The 18,637-nt window shown below is 39.3% G+C and overlaps 1 long non-coding RNA gene and 1 other non-coding gene across 2 annotated transcripts; one reads left to right on the plus strand and one right to left on the minus strand.

Annotated features, from left to right (window-relative positions):
- The first annotated feature begins 4,321 nt into the window (after positions 1-4,321).
- LOC138815866 (uncharacterized) lies at positions 4,322-16,668 on the plus strand. Its single transcript, XR_011368503.1, has 3 exons — positions 4,322-5,944; positions 6,038-6,151; positions 16,520-16,668. It is a non-coding gene; the product is annotated as an uncharacterized lncRNA (long non-coding RNA).
- Positions 10,079-10,182, minus strand: LOC138815871 (U6 spliceosomal RNA). Its single transcript, XR_011368516.1, has one exon. It is a non-coding gene; the product is annotated as a U6 spliceosomal RNA (small nuclear RNA).
- Positions 16,669-18,637: the final 1,969 nt, after the last annotated feature.

Raw genomic sequence — 18,637 nt, forward strand, 5'->3', positions numbered from 1 at the left:
AGTAGGTAGGGTTATAGGTGTGAGCCACCAGCATTTGGCACTTCATAGTTCTTCTTCTTCTTCTTCTTCTTCTTCTTCTTCTTCTTCTTCTTCTTCTTCTTCTTCTTCTTCTTCTTCTTCTTCTTCTTCTTCTTCTTCTTCTTCTTCTTCTTCCTCCTCTTCTTCTTCTTTCTTCCTCTTCTTCCTCCTCTTCCTCCTCTTCCTCCTCTTCCTCTTCTTCCTCCTCTTCCTCCTCTTCCTCCTCTTCCTCTTCTTCTTCTTCTTCTTCTTCTTCTTCTTCTTCTTCTTCTTCTTCTTCTTCTTCTTCTTCTTCTTCTTCTTCCTCTTCTTCCTCTTCTTCCTCTTCTTCCTCTTCTTCCTCTTCCTCTTCTTCCTCTTCCTCCTCCTCCTCCTCCTCTTCTTCTTCTTCTTCTTCTTCTTCTTCTTCTTCTTCTTCTTCTTCTTCTTCTTCTTCTTCTTCTTCTTCTTCTTCTTCTTCTTCTTCTTCTTCTTCTTCTTTTTTGTTGGTCATGGGGCTTGAACTCTGGGCTTGGGCACTGTTCCTGTGATCTTCAGCTCAAGGGGAGCACTACCACTTGAGCCACAGTGCCACTTCTGGTTTTCTGGTGATTTATTGGAGATAAGAGTCTAATGACTTTTCTGCCCAGGCTGGCTTTGAATTGCGATCTTCAGATCTCAGCCTCCTCAGTATCTAGGATTATAGGCCTGAGCCACTGATGCCTGGCTACTTATAATTCTTCTTCTTCTTCTTCTTTATTTTTTTTTTGTATGTCGTTCATAGGGCCTGAACTCTGGGCCTGGGTGCTGTCCCTCAGCTCTTCAGCTGTAGACTAGCACTCTACCACTTGAGTCTCAACCCTACTTCCAGATTTTTTTGCTTATATGGTGCTGAGGAATCGAACTGAGGGCCTCAAGCATGCAAGGCAAGCACTCTACCACTGAGCCACCTTCCCAGTTCCAACTTCATAATTCTTATGTGACAGACCCTCTGGAGGTTAGATGCCCCTTCAGAGAAAGTCCAAAGAACAAAGATGACGAAGAGTTACAAAAAGATCATGAATTATTTTCAAGTAGGTTTTTAAAATAAAATAAAAAAGTGAGAAAATCCCATCTTCCCTTCCAATATATAGGCACAATTTTTTTTTTCAGGCACACAAAAAATTCAGACACAAATTGAATGGACATTTATAAAGTTTGGGCTCATTAGTATACAGGTTCATCTTCAACAGACATCTTTAAGCATTTTTAATGGTAGGAAGATTACAAGCTACTTGGCTACTTCTTTCATTTACAAATTATAAATTCTGTAGTCATTTAGTCAATTCTCCTAACTTAAAATATTATGTTTTCTAAAAACATCCTCCTTATAGAGAGATTCCACACAGTGGTCCAATTTCAATCCTTTGTAAATTACGCTTTTAAAAATTAAAGGTTGGGCTGGGAATGTGGCTTTGTGCTAGAGTGCTTGCCTAGCATCCAGGAAGCCTGCGATTTGATTCCTCATTACCACATATATAGAAAAAGCCAGAAATGGTGGTGTGGCTCAAGTGGTAGAGTGCTAGCTATGAGCAAAAGAAGCTGTGGGACAGTGCCCAGGTCCTGAGTTCAAGCCCCAGGTTTGGCAAAAGTAAAAATTTTTTTAAAAATTAAAGGTTTCACCAGGTGCTAGATTACAGCTAATCAGATAGCTGAGATCCAAGCCAGTCTGGGCAGGAAAGAATACAATAATTTTTTTTTTTTTGGATCTGGTCGTGGGGCCTGAACTCTGGGCCTGGGTGCTGTCCCTCAGCTCTTCAACTGAAGACTAGCGCTTTTTTCTTTTTGCTTATGTGGTGCTGAGGAATCGAACCCAGGGCCTCATGCATGCAAGGCAAGCACTCTACCACTGAGCCACCTTCCCAGCCCAGAATATAATAATTTTTTTATCTCCAATTAACCACATCTTTTCCCCCCCACTCCCCAGAAATGCCAGAAATAGAGATGTGGTTCAAGTAATAGAGCAGTAGTAGCCTCAAGCAAAAAAGCTGAGGGACAGCACTCAGGTCGTTAGCTCATGCTCCAGAACTGCCACCAAAAGAACAAATAAATGCTTCTGTTCTTTTTAGTGATATATATTTACCATTTAAAAACAATATGTAGCTCCTAGTTCTTCAAATACCTTGATACTGCTCTTTAGCCTGAAATTAGACATACTTTTCCAAAAATGAAGAGCTAACATTTAGTGAGATCACTGCATCCAGTCACACAATATCAGTGATATCACTAGCAATGCTGTTTTTGTTGTTGTTATTGTTGTTTAAACCTAGTAAAGAGGTCACATGACTATAGCATAACAATTTTTGATGTTTGAATTTATATTTTCATTTTCAAATGAATTGCTTGAAAATGTGATTTTCCTATTGTCCTTCAATGATGGATTATCTTTATTTTTTCCATATTTTATTATCAATTTATGGTACATGGTAGATTTATTTTGACATGTCCATATACTCATACAATGTGGGGGCTGGGAAGGTGGCTCAGTGGTAGAGTGCTTGCGTTGCATGCATGAGGCCCTGGATTTGATTCCTCAGCACCACATAAGCAGAAAAAGCCAGATGTGGCATTGTGGCACAAGAAGTAGAGAGCTAGCCTTGAGCTGAAGAGCTGAGGAACAGCACCCAGGCCCAGAGTGCAGGCCCTATGACTGACAAAAACAAAACAAAATAAAACTCATGCAATGTACCTTGATCAGACTCACACTTTCTTTTCAACTCTCCCTCAACTCTGCTAGCGAGAGATTTGATTGAAGACTCAGGATAAGGGCTCAGAGACAGAAGATTCATTACAAGAAAGAGATGAACAATAGGGTGGGCGTCTTGGGGTGCAGTAGATGTCTTGTGGAGCAAAAAGAATATTTATAGGTTCCACAAAACTGCAGAGCAATAGGGAAGTTTTCCTAAAACCATTTTTCTTGGTTCACTTCTGGATTGAATGCTCTTTCATAAATTTGCCCCATACACATAGGTTTTTGTTTTTGCTTTGCCAGTGACAGCTGCTTCTATAGAGATAGTTCCTGCCCAAGTTCTGGGAACACATTATTTGGACATTTCCTGTTTGTCTGTTTCTTTGTAGTGTGAGCTGTTGATGCTCAGTGAGCACCAGGGGAAGTTGGCTCTGTGGTCTTTTCTCTGTTCTGGTCTGTGCAAGGTAGCCTGTTCTCCCGGTGCCATTTGCAACTGAAGAGCACAGACTCTGGAGCCAAAGATCTTGCTGTGTACCTTATAGAAAAAATGTGAGTATCAATACACAATCCTGAAAACAGATAGTTATAACTCACGCATCAAGTATGTATATGGCTTATTTCAGTTCCGATCTATAGTTATTTCCGCTTTTGTTTTTGTTATTTGGAAGTTTTTGTTTTGTTGAGACAATATTTCACTATGTACCTGAGGTGTGCCCTGAACTCGTGACTCTCTTGTCTCAGCCTCTCAAGTGCTGAAGTTACAAGCCTGTGTCACCACCTTGTTCAGATTATTTTTGTTTTTTTTGACCCATTTCTGGGTCTAGAACCTAGGGCCTGAGTGCTATGGCTGAGCTTTATTGCCTAAGGCTATTGCTCTACTTGAGCCACAGCACCCCTTCCTGCCCTTTTCCTGGTTAATTGGAGATAGAGTCAAGTTGGCATAGAACTCAGCCTCCTGAGTAGATAGGATTCCATGCATGAGCCACCATGCCTAGCCTTTTTTTCTTTTCTTGGGGCGGTGGGGGGAAGGTGCTAGTGCTTGAACTTAGGGCCTAGGCACTTTCCTTTAGCTTTTTTGCTCAAGATGAGCACTCTGATGGAATTCTATGCCTCCATCAGAAAGAATGACATTTCCCCATTTGTTAGGAAATGGAAAGGTTTGGAAAAAATTATATTAAGTGAAGTAAGCCAGGCCCAAAGAAACATAGGTCCCATGGTTTCCCTTATTTGCAATATCTAGTATAGGTATGAGTCAAGCGGAAAAGGTCAGATAATGTGATGTTAGGAAAATGAACCCTTAAATATGTATTTTAATGTCTTCGTTTCTTTCATTCATGTGTTTCTAATGCATTTATAAGATTATTTCTTTGTTGCTTTGTATGTCCCTCCCCCACAGTGTAACCCCCGCTTTCACTATATTTGATGTCAGTATAACATGTGGAGGAGATGGGGACAAACAAGTCGTTTAAGGATTCGGGTGGACCTGTTGCAACAATGAGAAGTACAAAATGTCATGTCAAAACCAGCTTTACAATGTCGGTGTGGGTGGGGGGAGGGGGGTATGATTGGGTGGGGGGAAGGGGGGTGGCTGGGAAGGGAGGTGAAGGGTAAACAATGGAGGAGGCTGCAATGCTTGGTAAGAAATGTATGCATTATCCTGCCCATGTAATTGTAACCCCTCTGTACAGTATGTTCTCAAATAAAATAAAATAAAATTTTAAATTTAAAAAAAAAAAAAAAGATGAGCACTCTGCCACTTGAGCCATAGTTCTACTTCTGGCCTTTTGCTTCTTAGCTACAGATAGAGTCTTCATGGACTTTCCTTCCTGGGCTGGCTTCAAACTTTGATCCTCAGATCTCAGCCTGCTGAGTAGCTAGGATTACAGTTATGAGCCATTAGCATTAGTGTTTTTATTTAGAATTTGGTCATTCTGCTGCCTAGTCATTCTCTTTGCAATCATACAGCACTCGTAAGTGATATTATTGCATGTCAGGGGAGTCTGCCATCTCTGTTAATCATCACCCTCAAAAGAAAGTCTGGAGCTTTTAAAAACTATAACTTTTATAAATCACTGAAAATATTGATACTTGTTTCCTGTAAATCGACAGAAAATTGTATGAAATCCAACAGACGGTGAGAAATTGACTATTTACTTCTGCCAAATTTGGTCTCAGCAATTATGACAAAATGCTTGGAGTTCTGGATCAAGCCACTTAGGCCTTGGGAGATCAGAACATTAATTCATGGACCCATTGTAAACTAAAGGAAAGGGAAGGCTAAGAGCTGACTCATTTGGTCAATTTTTCATATTTTTCCCTTTTCCTTCCCCTTTCCCTTTTCTTTTCCCCTTTTCCTTTTCCCTTTCCCTCTCCCTTTCTCTTTCACTCTTTCACAGTACTGGTATTTGAATTCAGGGCTTTGCTTGCTAAGCAGGTATAACTCAGCCACACCTCCTATTTTTACTTAACTTATTTTTCAAATAGAGTATTACATTTCTGTCTGGGCCAGCTTGGACTGCAATTTTCCTATTTGTATTCCCCAAATATCTGGAACTACAACTATATAATCATATGTTCAGATTTTTATTGGTTGAAATGAGGTCTCCCAAGATAAGTTCTCTTAAACTTCTTGTCTAGGCTGACCTTAAACTGTAGTCCTCCCAAGTAGCTAGGACTACAGGCATCACCACTTCTTTTTAGATAAGTTTTCACTGTGTAGCCCATGCTGGCCTTGAACTTGCTGTCTACCCAGGCTGCCCTTGAATTCTCAGTTCTTCCTCAGCCTTCTGAGTGCTGGGATCAAAGACATAACTTAGAGTGATATCTCCACTTCATTGAAAAGCAACAAAGACAAAAACTCACCTTAAACTTAACTATCACTCATATCAACTACTGAAATTTTCACTGCTTTTCCCTTTCAGAAGAAATTAGACTGACATTGTTCATTAGGATGATGCTTAATGGTTTTGTGATCTGCTGTTCCCTTCTCCCTGCGTTGGTAGTCAGCTTCTATAGCCCTCCCTAGCTTTGCCCTTGGTAATAATGTAGTAAATGATGTTCTTACCATATAAAATATTAACTACTTTATGTTTTGATAGATGTAAGACAGTTTCTGGCAAGCATGAGAGTGATTTTGGAATCCCTTTTGTCACAGAATAGTGGAAAACCGTAGTAGAAAAACTGTGTAATTCAGTGTTTTCCATGGCAGCTCATCAACTGGTAAGGAGAAGTGGCTATTTGCAATAAGCAGGGAAGGGAGTGGTGGAAATACCAGCATGTGCAGTGAATACTGAGTACTTCATCTTCCTTTAGGTCATCTTTCTCCTAGACTTCTGTTCTTTGGACTTTTCACACTGTACTCTCTTGAGAAAGTTGAAGAAGCTGTTGAAGAAGCTCTGCAATGACCCTGAAGGAGGACTGAGCAAGGTAACTTGAGTTGGCCCTGAACCTGTATTGCTTCCTCTCTTCAGAGAGATATGACTCTACCAAATAAAACATACTGGACTACAGATATATGCAAATAAATTGCCTCTAGAAGCTTTATTGGTATTTTTGCCAACAAGGATAGTAAATACCACCTTGATTTGTCATTAGCATTAGAAAGGAGGCAGAAAAGCTGTATAACTTATCTAATCATTTTAGAATATATTAAGTTACATAAAATCTATGTAAATAAAGTCTGAAAGATTTGTCTAGCCAGGTTCTTGTAGCTCATACCTGTAATACTAACTACTCAGGGTTGAGATCAGAGGATCTCAATTTGAAGCCAGTGTAGGCAGGAAAGCCTGTGAGACTCTTAGCTCCAAATAACCAGTTGGGGGGAGGGGGGCAGATGAGGAGGGGTAGGCTCGAGATGTGGCTCAATTGGTGGAGTGCTAGTCTTGAATGAAAAAGCCCAGGGACAGCACCAAGACCCTGAGTTCAATCCCCATGACAGGCACACACACAAAAAAATGAAGTCTAAAAGAGAAAATATACATGGAAAGACAAATAAGAAGGTTTGGTATTTAAAAGAATTATCTCCCATACTTAATTTTTATTATATAACATTTGTTCATAATCTTTTTGAGTTTCATAACTGCCTGATGGTAGTAGAAAGGGCATATACATTTAGCAGATCTTTTTTATTTTCTCATTTTGTTTTTTGGTGTAAAACTAGAACTCAAACTTAGTACCTGTTGCTTTGGCTCATTAGGTAGTGCACTACCAACCAACTAAACCATGCCTCCAACCCTGATGTTTTTGTTGGTTGTGGGGCTTAAACTGAGCCTGGGCATGGTGCCTGAGCTCTTCAGCTCAAAGCCAGTGCTCTACCATTTGAGCCACAGCATCTAATCCTAATCGGTTTCTTTGCCAGTATTGGTTCTTAAATTCTGGGCCTATTCCTTAGCTCCTTTTTCTCAAGACTAGCATTCTACCACTTGAGCTATTTCTGGCTTTTAATTGCAGATACGACTTTCCTGACAAAGCTGACTTCAAACTGCAATCTTCAGATCTCAGCCTCCTGGGTAACTAGGATTAGAATCATGAGCTAAAAAGAAAACTTCCTTTATTTTTAAGAGGAAAAAAGAGTGGTCTTAGACATGCCAAGGTCCTAAGTAAAAATGTGAGCTCTTTAAACTTTTAATTCAGTGTTTTTCTCCAGTGGAATTCATACCAGTACTTATTTTTAAAAATAGTTCTGTCACTGCTAAAAGATAAAAGCATGAGTCCCTAAAGTATAACCCTAATGCACTTCTGCTGAGTGATAGATTTCTATTGACCAGCTTAGCCTGTGTAAAATTTCATCAGGGCTGTCAAAGCCTGTGATCTACAGCACTGATAGTCTATTGTGACAGTTGGTTCTGTAATAGTATCTGGAATTTTCTCCTACTCATTTGTCTGCCTAGCTGGATGTTGAGACCTGGCAGCAGGAACAGCCTGTGGTACTACATACATGGACCAAGAAATCTGCCCATAACTATGAAAATAACTGCCATGAAGTATCTGTCTTTGTTAGCCCAGGGGCAACCTATTTTGAAGTGGAATTTGATGAGAGGTGTGAAACCGAAAAGCGCTAAGACTTACATGTATTTTCTTCCAAGCAATAGTGGATCAAAAACAAGAGAAAGAATATAATAGAGATTATGCCTTCACAGGTATGATTATCTGGAATTTACAGATTCTAGAGTTAGGAAGACACACTGACATAAAACTTGGTACTTATAAGTGGCCTAAGGTAAGTCATATTCCCAAATCAAGGTAAATAAGTACTTCTGTAGCAATTCTTGTCCTTTTTCCAACTTTAGAGCTAAAGGTATGGTGTTTGGAAAAAGAAGGACTACCTAGGCTCTGGTGGCTCATGTTGATAATGTTCAAAATCCTAGCTACTCAGCAGGTTGATATCTGAGGAATAAGATTTAAAGCTAGCCTAGGTAGACAAATCTAAGAGAGCCTTATCTCAACCAGCAAAAAGCAAGAGTGGAGACTTGTTTTGAATGGTAGAATGACAGCCATGACCAAAATAGCTGAAAAAGACTCAAAGCTCTAAGTACAAACCTTAATACTGGCACATTTCTAGAATGTGTTATTAGATAGTTTTGACCATACATCAGGCTGTCAAGGGATGAACACAGGTTTAGGGAGAGGGAAGTCAACTAGGGAAAGGCATTTTAGAAAAGAAGTGCTGAGCTCAGGGCAGGACTTTGAATCAGCTTAAACAAGCAAAGAAGAAGGTAGAGACATTTCAAATGGAGGGCGGTACACCTACAGTGGGCCTGTGATGAAATGGGAAGGAACAGGTGACTAAAAAGGGGATGATAATGGGTAGATTCTGAACATGTGGTACTTGTGGTTTTAGTGGCCTTCAAGTGGTAAGACCTAGTTGCACTCTCAAGATAGACATTGTGGCTAAAGATTCGTAACCAGTAACGAACAGCAAGTCATGATTGGGGACTACCTCACATCACTCATGGGCATCTTGAGGAAATCTACAAGGAAGGTATCCAGGACAGTAGGAAGGAGTATCAGGAAGAAATTCTGGCAGAGAAAAGAGAAAGAACTTAAAGAAGGCCAGAGTTTGCAGAGCCTGGGGTTCAGTGGAGAGGCTTTGCTCTGCAGGTGGTAACTGGGGAGTGATCCAATAGAGACAGTAGAATGGGATTGAAGGAAAAGCAAAACCACAGCATGAAGGGACCATTTCAAAATGTGGTTCACATACAAAAGAATAAATATGGGGGTCTGGGAAAGTGGCTCAGTGGTAGAGTGCTTGCCTTGCATGCATGTGGCCCTGGGTTTGATTCCTCAGCACCACATAAGCAGAAAAAGCTGGAAGTGGTGCTGTGGCTCAAGTGGTAGAGCACTATCCTTGAGCTGAAGAGCTGAGGGACAGCGCCCAGGCCAGAGTTCAGGCCCCACAACCAGACCCAAAAAAACCCGAAACTGTACAGAGGTGTCACATTTCTGGGAGTAAATAATGAGTACATTTCCTAACAAGCATTGTTCCCTCCTCCCACCATCCCTTCCCTCCCACCTCCACAAATACACTCCCCTCCCCCTTCCCCTGCCTAAATTGTAAAGTTCATTTTTCAACAGAGTGTCTTGTGCATCTCATTGTTACAATGGGTTAACCTGTATCCCTATTTAACCATTTTGTATTTCCCTTCCCCTCGCCAAATTAGAGAAACGTATGCACAGGATGTTGGTTTACCAACTTCAAATACAATGAAAACAGGGGTTATAGCGTGGGGGAGGAACATATACAGAAACAAAAAAAATCACATCACACATCATAAGTACATTAGAAACAATAACAAGAAAGTAAACAAATACTTGTGTCCCTATCTTAGGGTTCATTTCCCTTAATATCATCTTATCTGCTCATATGCACATAGCTTTTGATGTATTCTGCTTATCACAGACATATATTAGTTATTGAAAATAAGGGAAACCATGGGACCTATGTTTCTTTGGACTTGTTTTACTTCACTTAATAAATTTTTTTCCCAAGACTTTCCAATTCCTAACAAATTGGGCGATACCATTCTTTCTGATGGAGGCATAGAATTCCATTGTGTATATACACCCATATTTTCTTGATCCATTCATCTACTGAGGGGCATCAGGGTTGGCTCTATATCAGCTATTGTAAATAATGCTGCAGTAAACATAGTTGTGCTGGTAGTTTTAGTATGGTCTTGTTTGTGATCATTTGGGTAAATGCCCCAAAGTGGGATTGCTGGGTCATAGGAGAGCTTTATATGGAGTCTTTTGATGAGCCTCCATATTGCTTTCCAAAGTGGTTGAACAAGTTTACACTCCCACCAAGAATGCAGTAGAGTCCCTGTAGCCACATACTCTCCAGCATCTGTTGTTGCAAAAATGGAACATTTCACTAATTTGCGTGTCAGCCTTGCTCAGGGGCCATGCTAATCTCTGTATTGTTCCAATTTTAGCATATTTGCTGCCTAATTGAGCACAGAACATTTTTTATATGTAAAGTGTAATTGATTTTCTTAAACTAGACAATTCAAAAAAAGTAAGCTCAAAAGATTTCTTGTGAAATTTTAGAACCATGTATTTCTTTTTTTTAGCAATACAACAAACTGTTAGTACCATGTATTTCTTACATAAGCACACATTTAAGAAGAAAGTCAAGATTGGCATGTCAAAAACAAAATAATTCCAGATATTTGTTGTTCAAGAGATGTGTAGGAGGAGGAATTCAATTATTCTATACAAGGCACCTGTCATAATGAACACTGCAGCAAGTGTTAAGGTTTGTTAAAAGTGTTAAATGTATTTAATTTTGGGTATTTGCTTATATATGCCAAAATTAGGACTGTTTGGCAGGTCATAAACTTTTCTATAAAGTATTTAAGGTTTATGGTAGCAGACATATGGTACTAATTATGTACATTTCAGAGTTTATAGAAACATTACCAATAAGAAGTTGCAAAGTCTTTGCGTAAAGAAGCAGAGTGAAGAGTTAAGACTTTGTTAAGTACATAGTTTCTGTTAAATTTTTAGGGCTTCCTTACTTTACATGTTAGTGAGGAACAAATGATGATATAAGCCATATACAAATGATGAGATGAACCATAAAAAGTAATCTTCGTGGGTAACTTTAAAGACTACTCATAGCCTATAAAACTCTTTTTAAAGGGCTGGGAAGTTGGCTCAGTGGTAAAGCGCTTGCCTTGCGTGCTTGAGGCCCTGGGTTCGATTCCTCAGCACCCATAAGCAAAAAAACAATCCAGAAGTGGTGCTGTGGCTCAAGTGGTAGAGAACTAGCCTTGAGCTGAAGAGCTGAGGGGCAGTGCCCAGACTCAGAGTTCAGGCCCACGACTGGACCCAAAATAAAAACCCAAACAAAATCCTCTGTTTGAACATCATAATCTTAGCCAGTTTTAAATGCACAGGAATATGAGAAAATAGTAAAATCTAATATGTAGAACACTTCAAATACTGAAAACACTGGTAATTGTTTTTTTTAATTTTATTAATCATTAATATTTAATTTTCGGTTTTCTTTATTTGTTGCATTGTTTCCCTTTTTGTAATATAATACAACTTTTTATAAGTCGTCATCAGGAGGTACTTTGAGAAGCTTACTGGGATGGCCAAAGATTTTTTATAGGTGCATGTGAGTTTACAAAGAAGAAAATTAAGAACAAAATATTTATTAAAAAAATTATCAAGTACAGTCTGAATCAGGAGGGATGAAAAATGTCCACACTCAAAATCTTAGCCCTCATCTTAAGTGGTGGTATTACAGAGTTGAGACCACAAAAGTGAGAGACTGTTTTTGTGTTTTTTTTTTAATATTTTATTTTATTTTATTTGAGAACATACTGTACAGAGGGGTTACAATTACATGGGCAGGATAATGCATACATTTCTTACCAAGCATTGCAACCTCCTCCTTTGTTTACCCTTCACCTCCCGTGTTTTTTGTTTTTGTCAGTCGTGAGGCTTGAACTCTGGGCCAGAGCGCTGTCCCTGCACTCTTCAGCTCCAGGCTGGCTCTCTACCCCTTGAGCCATGGCGCCACTCTGGTTTTCTAATGGTTTATTAGAGATAAGTCTCACGGACTTTCCTGCCCAGGCTGGCTTTGAACTGTGATCCTCAGAACTCAGCCTCCTGCATAGCTAGGATTATAGTCGTGAGCTGCTGGCACCCAGCATTGTTTTGTTGATTTTTATTTTGTTGGTCATGGGGCTTGAACTCTGGGGCCTGGGTGCTGTCCCTCAGCTCAAGGCTAGCGCTACCACTTGAGCCTTCGTCTTTTTCTACTTCTGTGGTGCTGAGAAATCAAACCCAGGGCCTCATGCATTGCAAGGCAAGCACTCTACCATTGAGCCACCTTCCCAGCTCCTGAAAGACTGTGTTTTAAAAAATCATCTAAACAACATTTGCTTTCTGCTTTGGGTTATATAATGAAATATATGAATATCTTTTTATATTTTTGTGAATTGTCATACTTCTAAATTTATACTAACTTCAGCCACTTTATCCTTTTCAAAGTCATGAAATATCTCTGAGAAATTTCTTCTGGGAAAATTGTATTTGCACTTATAATTTCTTCTGAGTCATTTTTATTTTTATTTATTTTTTATTTTTTTATTGTGAAAAAACTGTACAGAGGGGTTACAATTACATGGGCAAGATAATGAGTACATTTCTTATCAAGCATTGTAGCCTCCTCCTTTGTTTCCCCTTCCCATTCCTTCCAAGCCTCCCCCCCTCACCCAGTACTCCCCCCAACCCCCCACCAAAGTTGTAAAGTTCATTTTCGACATGACAACTTGTACTTCTCATTGTTGCAATGGGTCCATCTGCATCCTTATTTAAACGACTTGTTTTTCCCCTTCCCCTCCACAAATTATACCGACATCAAATACAGTGAAAGCAGGTGTTATACTGTGGGGGAGGGACATACAAAGCAACAAAGAAATAATCATATAAATGAGTTAGAAACAAATGCATGAAAGAAAAAAAACATTTAAATACATATCTTAGGGTTCATTTTCCTAACATCACCTTATCTGACCTTTTATGCTTGACTCATACTTATACTAACTATTGCAAATGAGGGAAACCCTGGCACCTATGTTTCTTTGGGCTTGGCTTACTTCACTTAATATAATTTTTTCCAAGTTGTTCCAGGCCCATATCAAGCACTGAAATAGAAACAGCAATAAGAGACCTCCCATCTAAGAAAAGTCTAGGACCAGATGGTTTTACAGTGGAATTCTACAAGGCCTTCAAAGCAGAGCTCACACCAATACTCCTACAACTCTTCAATGAAATTGAAAGAGAAAGTTCACTACCGAACACATTCTATGAAGCCATCATAACCCTCATCCCAAAACCAGGCAGGGACTCATCATTTTTATTTTTTATCAAAATCATTTTATATTTTATGCCGATGGATTATCATACATCAAATACCTTCAAATGTACATGTAGAGTCTAAAGATAGCAGTATGAATATTCTCATACAGCTCTTGTTTATCTGTTATGTACTTTCAGTATTATGTTACTTCTCTCTTTCACTGTTTTTCATTCATAGTCTTTCTCTTTCATGCTCCATGTCTGCTACTTAGAATTTCTGCTGGTCTTTTGTCCTTCAGGATCCACTGGTTTTGTGGGAACATGATAGGGACCAACAGTTTCCCTTGCATTCTTTAAGAATTCTAAGAGTGACGTGATATTATTCTTTGCCATTCTAAATGGCAAAACAACAGATCTAGGAATTCCTTTTCACTTTTACTTCTATTATAAATTTTATCTCAAAGGAATCATTGGGATAGATAAGATATTTTATCTTGTGACTTAAAAGTTCTTTTTCTTTTACAAACAACCTTTTTCTTTGATTATCAGTAAGTAACTACATGTAATGAAAACAAAGCTATCCTATGGTAAGTAGACCGAAGTTGTTCACAGGGATGAAAAACAAGGTAATGGGGCAAGTGAGAACAAAGGATACCCATCATAGAGCACAGCTCCTCAGAGCAGTTTATCATGTACACTTTGTGAGAATGACAATGTGCTGGGAACTATTGATTAAATCACTGAACACTGATTTATATATATGTACATATATTTGCATATGTATATTTATTTATATATGCATATATGTATGCATATGCCCTTATATATGTACACACATATGTTACTATACACACAAATTCACACATACATATACACATGTATACATGCACACATGGAGAAAGACACATATTTACAGCCAACACAAGTTTCACTAGTTGTTGAATATGCCTTAGATGGAATATTTGAAACAAAATATGTTGAAAATGTATTTGTCTCTATTAGTTCTTTTACCACTCCTCTTATCTCTTAAAACTGGTAGGTTTTGACAGATTTGACTTGCAAAATGCAGTACAAGTCACTCAGAAATCTCAGTAAGTAAAGAACATATCGTGTTTCCCAGCTCCCTACAGAATGCTTGCTCTTATAGACATTCTCAACAACAAAGTAGCAGGAAAATGCCCTGGTAAAAAAATAAAGTTATATATCTCATTGTTGCAATGGGTCCACCTATATCCCTAGTTAAACGATTTGTTTTTTCCCTTCCCCTCCAAAAATTATACCTACATCAATACAGTGAAAGCAGGGGTTATACCGTGGGGGAGGAACATACAAAGCAACATAGAAATCATCTTATAAATATGTTAGAAACAATTTCATGAAAGTCAAAAAACCAAAAAATACATTTGAATACTTATCTTGGGGTTCATTCCCCTAACATCAACTTATCTGACCTTTTCTGCTTGACTCAGACATATACTAGTTATTGCAAATAAGGGAAACCATGGAACCTATGTTTCTTTGGGCCTGGCTTACTTCACTTAATATAATTTTTTCTAAGTTTTACCACTTCCTAACAAATGTGGCAATGTCATTCTTTCTGATGGAGGCATAGAATTCCATTGTGTATATATACCACAATTTCTTGATACATTCATCTGCTGAGGGGCATCTGGGTTGGTTCCATATCTTAGCTATGGTAAATAATGCTGCAATAAACATAGTTGTGCTGGTAGTTTTAGTATGGTCTTGTTTGTGATCATTTGGGTAAATGCTCAAAAGTGGGATTTCTGGGTCATAAGGCAGCTCTATGTGGAGTCTTTTGAAGAACCTCCATACTGCTTTCCAAAGTGGTTAAACAAGTTTACACTCCCACCAACAATGTACAAAAGTACTCTTCTGTCAACATTCCCTCCAGCATCTTTTGTTATTAGAGTTCTTTATTATAACCATTCTAACTGGGGTGAGGTGGAATCTCAATGTTGTTTTGTCGAAAAATGAGCTTTACAACTTTGGTGGGTGGGGAGATGACCAGGTGTGGGTGGGAAGATGGGAAGGCATGGAAAGGGGAAAGAAAGAGGAGACAACTATGCTTGATAAGAAATGTACTCGTTATGTTGCCCATGTAACTGTAACTCCTCTGTACGGTATTCTCACAATAAAAATAATAAAATTATAAGGCTCTAAATGGCATCCTTCCTTGAGCTCTTTTCCAACAGCCAGCATCAATTCCCAAGCAGATGAAAGAGTCCTCAGAAGACTGGACCTCAGATCAACATTTAACCAACCCATTTGAAAAGTCCTATGAGAGAAATGCTGGCTGAGGTCTGGCTGATTTCCTGGCCAAGAAAATAAGAAAAGAAGAAAGTATTTTTAATGTATTAAAGTTTGAGAATAATTTGTAACTTGTCAATAAATGTGTAGAACACAACTATACCAACTGACAAAAAATGATGTGCTCTTGGACTTGGTGAGTGATTTTACATGTGTTTACATAAGTAGAATCAGCAAAAATCAAGCCAGCATTTCTTCATTTAAGATATGAAGAAAGGATACAGGTTGACCCATTGTAATAATGAACTGCACAAGACACTCTATCAAAGAGGGGGTGGAGGGATGAGTTGGGGAAGTGTGAAAAGAAGGGATGGTAGGGGAAAAACAAAGGAGAGGGTGCTCAATAAGAAATGTACTCATGCTGGGCGCTGGTGGCTCAGGCCTCTAATCCTAGCTACTCAGGAGGCTGAGATCTGAGGATCTGATTTAAAGCCAGACTGGGCAGGAAAGTGTGAGAAATTCTTTTTTTTGGAGGGAGGGGTCCAGTTGTGGGGCCTGAACTCTGGGCTTGGGCGCTGTCCCTCAGCTCTTCAGCTCAAGACTAGCACTGTACCACTTGAGCCACAGCGCCACTTCAGGCTTTTTTCTTTTTGCTTATGTGGTGCTGAGGAATTGAACCCAATGCCTCAGGCATGCAAGGCAAGCGCTCTACCACTGAGCCACCTTCCCAGCCCCCAAGAAATTCTTATCTCCAATAAACCACCAAAAAACAGGAAGTGGCGCTGTAGCTCAAGTGGTAGAGTGCTAGCCTTGAGCTGAAGAACTGAGGGACAGCACTCAGGCCCAGAGTCCAAGCCCTATGAACGACAATAGAGAAAAAACGAGAAATGTACTCATTACCTTACTTATGTAACTGTAACCCCTCAGTACAGTATCTTTACAATAAAAATATATATTAAAAAGATACAAGGAAAATTTCTGTACTTATAGGAAGTTGTATTTGTCACATCAGTAAGGTATTGGTTTTAGGACCAGAGGCATATTACACTTTGGATAGTCAAATTCTCTATGTGAACACAGCATATTACTTACATTAGAATCTGCCCACAACCTAGTACAGAGTAATTGCTATGAAAATTTTTACTACATTCTATGTTTGTAATGAAAAATAAAAGTATATGCACTATTAATAGATACAATTTTTTTCAGATAATTTTTGCCCACATTTTATGGATGGAATTGGGAGAGCAATTTTGAAAAGCACAAATTTCATCACCAAGACCGGTCTGCAAAACAAGGAGCTAATACAGCATCACTGAATAGTATGGAACTCCAAGGAGAAGTACTTGAATTGACAGTATCAGAAAGTGTAAGCACACAAGAACTTTTTAGAAATGCAGCTGCTAGATTTCTCATGGAGAGCTTTCATAACACTTTGTGAAACACCAAGTCAGAACCTCACTGAAGTGTAGATGGATTTCCCTCACCTTTCTGTCATGCTCAGTCATTATCAATCAACATATAGCTAATCTTGAATAATCCTCTAATAACAAAATATTGATGGAGTATATATATGCAGAAAACCTGGGAAGGCTAAATTTTTTCAATTAGGACAGTTTGTATTCTATGATCCAGCAGAGTGGAAACTAGGTAAGCATCCATTTACAGTCTTCTGAATAATTCTGCTTCTGACCACATCAGTTATTTATCCATACCTGTGCTGGAGTGAGCGCTTTTTAAAAGACTTTAATGATTTTAAATTTAAATTTAAATGTGGAATGAAATTAGTTTCAATAGTGCATTACATTAAGATATTTAGAAACAACTGAGAAACCTAAAGGTCTATAAGATTTTTTTGGAAGTGAAGAGATATTGGAATTTCTTTCTTTATATTTTAAGCAATTTGCAAAAAGAATTGGCAAATAAAATTTATATTTGCAGCAGACTTGACACTTATTAAATTTTGTATGGTAAAGAGCACAGCCTCAACAATATGTCAATGCTATCCTCTTATTTATCTTTAAAGGTTTATGCTTCTGGTCTCTTAATATTAAAACAAAACTTTTTAAATCTTTAGCTAGTAGTCCAAAGGGTTTTGCTTCATCATGTCAGTGTTGAATAGAGTGTATGTATGTATGTTGAATAGAGTGTATGTACACTTCAATGTACAATACATCTGGATCATTGTCAAACTTTCCACTTTTCTTCCTTCCCTTATCCCAACCCGACCTATCCCTTCAAGTTTTCTATTTATATTCTCACATATATACAGAAGTAGGCCCTGAGAGGAGACTCGAGCTGGGACAGCTTCTTTCCAGGCTTTGCCTTTGTTTTGGGGATTTTAGGGAAAAAAAACCCTCTAAACAAGGTTAACTCGACCTTGGCTCCAACCAGCACAGTTCTTGGAATGGAAAGAATGCCTCTATGCTCCCCTCCCCTTAACAACCTAACCCACCTTGATTGTTCAGTGAAAGACTGACACATAAAACAGGTAGGTTGTAATCTGGCTCCAACTGGTGACACCACGTGCTTTATGGTAAACCCTGCCTTTTGCACATGCTTACAGTAAACTCCACCTATTGGCCATCTGTGTGTGGTCTGGTATGACCATACAATCCTTTGTGTGTGTTACGATCCCATTGGTCACCTGCGCATGACCAGGCTCGACCTCATGGATTTTGTCTTTAAAAACCAAAGAATGGGGGCCGCTCGGGGTCACAGTATCAGCTCCCGAGCCTGTGCTGAGGCCCTGGCTGATCAGTGTAGGAATCTCAATAAAGTTGCTTCCTTATTAACAACTTTGTTGCAGTGGAGTCTGTCACTCTGGAAGATTAGGTGGGCTTGCCTGCCCTGAGTAGGGGGTCTTCTTACTACATTTAATGGGGGCTTGTCCAGGATAGAGCTGAGGGGGATTGAAGTCCCTGGCCAGGAGGACAGTATGTGGGCACTTAGCTGTTGGAGAGAAGTTCCGAGAAAAGCCTTGAGGTAAGCACGGTGGACCTAGGTAGAGAAGGGAGAAGGCGCCAGAGTGAGGCCAAAAGTAGGGTGAGGCTGGACACAGCAGAGTCCCCTACGGCTGAGGAGTTCCAGGGACGCCTGGACCCCTCAATTCCACCAGTCCTAGCAGTCCTAGTTGGACGGGGGCTTGCTTAAAAAGTAACTTTTGGTTTTGGGATCCCTCCTCATTCTGTGTATAATCGTGTCTGTCTGTGTCTCATTTTGCTTTTGCTTTTGCTTGCCGTATTTGTAATTGGTTTTATTTTACAGAAAAAATATGGGGCAACGAGAGTCTGCTCCTGGGACACCCCTAAACTTTGTCCTAGTTCG

Source organism: Dipodomys merriami, unplaced genomic scaffold (assembly GCF_024711535.1).
Source record: "Dipodomys merriami isolate MVZ:Mamm:240054 unplaced genomic scaffold, mDipMer1.0.p SCAF_678, whole genome shotgun sequence".
NCBI lineage: Eukaryota > Metazoa > Chordata > Mammalia > Rodentia > Heteromyidae > Dipodomys > Dipodomys merriami.